Source organism: Balaenoptera acutorostrata, chromosome 15 (assembly GCF_949987535.1).
Source record: "Balaenoptera acutorostrata chromosome 15, mBalAcu1.1, whole genome shotgun sequence".
NCBI classification, from domain to species: Eukaryota; Metazoa; Chordata; class Mammalia; order Artiodactyla; family Balaenopteridae; genus Balaenoptera; species Balaenoptera acutorostrata.
Window position 1 is genome coordinate 84835461 of NC_080078.1, and position 5360 is coordinate 84840820.

Here is a 5360-nt window from a genome sequence, read left to right on the forward strand (position 1 = left end):
CCGGGGGGAGTCTTGTAAACAGGGTGGACCCCAGGATGGGGCCAAGCTGTGGGCAGATGAGCTGGCATCTGGCCTGGTCCCCCCAGACTCATGGTGATGGGCTCACAGCTGGCAACAACCTTTCAAAGGGACGCCTTGATGCTTTGTCAGGTGGCTGATGAGCCCTTTCTGAATCCTGATCCAACAAGACGATGATAAAATATGCGTTCTCAGGGCAGGGAGGCCTCAACAGCCCATTATGGGAGACATTACCTTGTTTGAATTTAGAAATGAGGTCATGGGGTGACATGTAAATGCAGTCTCTGTTTGCTGCTGGGGCCAGCGGCCTCCTCTTTCACGTGGAGACACAGAATGCAAAGTTTACATTTGCTCTTAGGATGTTTGAGACCCTCAGCTGATGTCTGGAAAGACGCAGGAGCTGAGTGCTTCCTGCAGCACCGGGTTTGCCTGAAGCCAGGCTGAGAAACTTGTCTGAAATCTGGGAAATGATAAAAAGGAAACATCCTGTCTCCCAAGCCCCTTATATTTTTAACCCCCACAGTAACTCCAGTGGGTGAGGGGTGGAGTGGGGAATGTCCACTTGCAAAGGGCTGGCTCACTGGGTGGGGCTGATTATCTGGGTGAAATCAGAGTAGGTCAGGGACATCAGCGCTGGCCGAGACCCCTGATTGCACCAGCTTGCTTAGCTGGGCCCATCTCACATCTTAACCAAGCTCTTACATCAGACCAGAATGCCACCGAATTTGCTTATAATAAGAAATACCTATTGTTGGGGCTGAGTGATCAGCCCAATTCTCCTCCTAAGCAGACCCCGCTGTGGGAGACAAGCCAGCAGGTGGCTTGTGGAGCGCAGAGTCACGACAAGGGAAATTTCTTAGTTGATGCAAATGCTTGCTGGCATCAGCCCGAGGAAATACCCATAATGTTCCCATTCAGCATGTTGTGTCTTAAAAGGTTTAAGTTTTATCACATTTAATCATTTCAACCACAGGGCCTTTTGCATGTGTCAAGGTCAGACCCTCCTATCACAATCATACTTTTACATTTATGCCTTTGACAACGTGATTAATGCCTCACTCTTCCCCAGACTGTGCCTTTAGGAGGCTGAGATCTCTGTGGTCTTTTTCACGGTTGTATCCTCAGGCCCGGCATAGGGTCCGGCATAGGGTAGGCCCTGCTGCTCTCTTGTTGGACACGCTTGGGAAGGTCCATGTGCCCTCAGCTGCCAAGGCTTTATGGACCCCAACGCCTTCTCGTTAGGTTCTGAGGAATTTTCTCTCCACCCTCCATCCCATCTTCTATAAAGAGCTTTGTTAAATTGCAAAGAGGCACCTTTGTCCTGAGAAAGGCTTGTTCAGAAATTGTATTCTTTTCTTTGTTAAGCCTGATGGGTTTATTTCACTTATAATGTGAAGTATCAAAGTTGTCATTCTGGAAAGTTTCAAGGCTGGGAGCAGGTGGGGGAATGAAATGGCTTTTCAAGGATGTCAGGAAAGGCTGAGGGAGAAGGTGATGCATTGTAGTGGGTCAGAGTTGGGCTCCAGAGCGAGACGGCCTGGGTTCACATCCAAGCTTTGCTACTCAGTAGTTGTGTGACTTTGGACAAGTGGCTCAACCTCTCTGTGCTTCAGTCTCATCCATGAAATGGAAATACTAATAGTATCTGTTTCTTGGGGTTGTTATGGAGACTAAACAAGTTAAGGCACATAAAGTGCTTAAGTGCAGAAGAAACATTATGTGTTAGCTACTATTTTTGTATCATTATAGTATCCTCCTCCTCCTCCTCCTCCTCCTCCTTCTTCCCATGATCATCAATAGCAGCATTATTAGAGCTCATAACAGGAATGAGGAACATGGCCATTACATGATCTGTCAGTTAGGAGCATTTGGTTGCTGCTAACAAACATCTGAAATAATAGTAGCTTAAGATTAGAATTTATTTACCTCTCTGGTTTGAAAGTAGGTTGTGATGGCAGCTCTGTGGTATTAGTTAGGACCCAGGTATTATTCTTGTGTTTTTGGTTTTCGTTTTTGTGGTTTTGCTTCTCCATCTTTAGCGTGTGGTTTCCATACCTAGGTTTGCCTCATGGTCGAATGTGGCTGCTGAAACGCCGGACAAAAACTCTGTGTTCCAGGGAGGAAGAAAGGGACTGGGAGTGTAAGAGGAACTGCTGATGACTCTCACTGTTCTTATATAGGCCAAGGTTGCCCTACTGTAAGCCCCCATGACTCTGCCAGAAGATCACTGTCAGCTCAGGAACAGGAGCTGAGAACAGGAAGTGCCCTCAAGCAGTCCTCAGAGATAAACAAGAGTTGGCGGGTAAGTACCTCAGCTTCTTGGCCTCCTGGTGGGATAAGTCTGAGAGGCGTGTTCTGTACCATTTCCCCGAAGGTCCCAGCAGCACTGAGTCGTTGCCCACAGTGATGACTGCCCATCAGTGTGCTCTGCACTCGTTCCTCCCTTTCTCCGACTCACCTCCCCATGGCGCTACTTTGAAAAAATCCATTACACTTGAATCCTTGACTGAGAGTCAGCTTGTGAAGGAACTCAGTCAATGACAGGGGACAGGGCAAAAGGGGCACCCCCGGCTGTCTGTCCACCTTTTAAGCAGCCCCTCCTCCCGCAGCTCCAGTCGGCATCCACGCTCATTTCATTGTGCTCGAGCTGCAAGGGCAGCAGGGACCCGTAGGCCATTAGCTGGGATCTGTTGCTCAGGAAGGAGGTGCGGAGCATGGCCATGGGGCGGCAGCCAGTGCTCTCTGCTGCCGTGAAAAAACGAAGAATTATGGAAAGTTTCCGCCTTCCTCTGGGACCAGATCAGACAAGGTCGCGTCAAGTCTCTTGGACCCTTCCTGAGAAGTGTATTCATTTATTTCATTCCACCAGTGTTGGCCGAAATCTACTGAGTGCTCGACTCTGGAATGCCATCGAGAAGAAGACACGGCTCTCACTGGTGTGAGGTGATACCTCCAGTTAGAAGAGGCACCATCAGAAAATCTACAAACAATAAATGCTGGAGAGGGTGTGGAGAAAAGGGAACCCTCTTGCACTGTCAGTGGGAGTGTAAATTGATTCAGCCACTATGGAGAACAGTATGGAGGTTCCTTAAAAAACTAAAAATAGAATTACCATATGACCCAGCAATCCCACTACTGGGCATATACCCAGAGAAAACCATAATTCAAAAGATACATGCACTCCAATGTTCATTGCAGCACTATTTACAATAGCCAGGACATGCAAGCAACCTAAATGCCCAACGACAGACGAATGGATAAAGAAGATGTGGTATATTGGAATATTACTCAGCCATAAGAAGGAATGAAATTGGCTCATTTGTAGAGACGTGGATGGACCTAGAGACTGTCATACAGAGTGAAGTCGGTCAGAAAGAGAAAAACAAACATTGTATACTAACGCATATATGTGGAACCTAGAAAAATGGTACAGATGAACCGGTTTTCAGGCCAGAAATAGAGACACAGATGTAGAGAACAAATGTATGGACACCAAGGGGGGAAAGTGGCGGGAGTGGGGTGGGGTGGTGGTGTGATGAATTGGGAGATTGGGATTGACATGTATACACTAATATGTATAAAATGGGTAACTAATAAGAACCTGCTATATAAAAAAATAAATAAAATTAAATGAAAAAATGAAAAAAAAGACGACACAGTTCTCAATCTCACGGGGTCTGCTGGCGTCATGGGGGCAGCTGTGGCCAGAAGCAGAGAACGGGGCCAGTGGTGGGAGACAAGGCCGGCAGGGGCCTGGCCCAGCTGCCCAAACCCCTAACGCCTGGGTGGGAGTGACACGGAGCACCTGTGGAGGGAGGCTGGGTTATTCTTCCACAAGGGTAAAGACGAAGGGCCCAGATCTCCAGGGTTCAAAGCCACATGTACATCTCGGTGGGGAGGGGGATCTGCTCATGGGGACGAGGTCGGTGCGGAGCCACTATCTTGAACGTGGCTGGTCAAAGAAACGTGGCCAGAGAAAAGAGCTCACGGGGACTGCCCAGCATCATTTAAGTGATCCTGGGACACCGCTGCTCACAACTCACGGGCCGGACATGGTCACATGGTCCCAGCCAACCTCAAGGTGGTCAGGAAGTGGAGTGGGTCAGAAGTATTTGGAGAACAGCATGGTGGCCGCCATCCACGGGGATCAGTTTGGTGCATTCCTTTGGAGGCCTCCTTCTATGTGTTTGCATATACTTATGTATGTACCCAGAGCTCCCCTCATTCAGCATGCGTAACTCTGTTTCGTGCCTTTAAAGGCTGCAGTGGATGTCACGGTTTGGACACCCCATAGCTTATTTTACCAGCCACCTACGGAGGGACTTTTAGGATGTCAGTCTTTGGTATTGTGAACAGTCCCACAGTGGATGTCCTTGCCTGTCTCTTTAGTGCACACATCTCAGAAAAATGGAGGTGCTGGGTGCTGGCTTGTATATTTAAATTTCCACAAATACTGAAAAATCATCCTCCAGGTGATTATCAGTATACACTCCCACTGGTAGCGTATGGCAATTCCCCCCATATTTGCCAAAAAGCGGTATAATACAGTTTGAATTTATTTTTAATCTCATTGGATATCCCCTTTTAATGTTTTAAATTAAAATTTAAAAGGTTACTTTTAAAAAATGTAAACAGCGGAGAAGTACGCATGGAGCAGAAATTAGAAGTCCCCTCTTTGTTTTTCTTATTTCTCACTTCATGCCCCATTCCAGAGGAACCATTGTTAAAAGTTTGTTGGGTATCTTTCTAGATTTTTCTTTCTGCATTTACATAATACACATTCATAAACATATATTGATTTTTAAAGGCATAACTATTGCTATCCCTGTATCATCTAGTGTTCTGGACCCTGCTTCACCACCTCTCTGTGCAATCCCCTTAATTTTTAGCGTCTTTTACGACCCTTGTTTTTCTGTCTTCTCACACATCTACAGGCCGGAGGAGGGGGAAAGGGAGGGGAAGTTGATTATGGGGCTGTCTGTTCTTTCCCTTTCCTTCCCAGAGTTGCCTGGGGTGGGGTGACCAGTGTCCAGACATGTCTCCGGGGTGAAGGCAGGAAGAAGAGAAGATAGGCTGGCTGCAGAGTCTCCGAAGAGGAGGATGAGAGGCAGGAGGCTGGCCGAGGAAGGGGATGTAACGCAGACTGGAATCCTTCCAAACTCCTGTGGCAAAATTCAGCAAAATGCTATTAAGGATAAATTTTTTATTCTTCTGTCCTGCAGGCGGCTTGGGAAAATACCGTAGTTTCGGCATAAATGAGCTCCCCGTCTTATTTTAGTTTTAAATGACACTTTGAGCACCAGTTCTGACTGTGGAGTAACGGAGGAGTCCGTGTGGCAGCC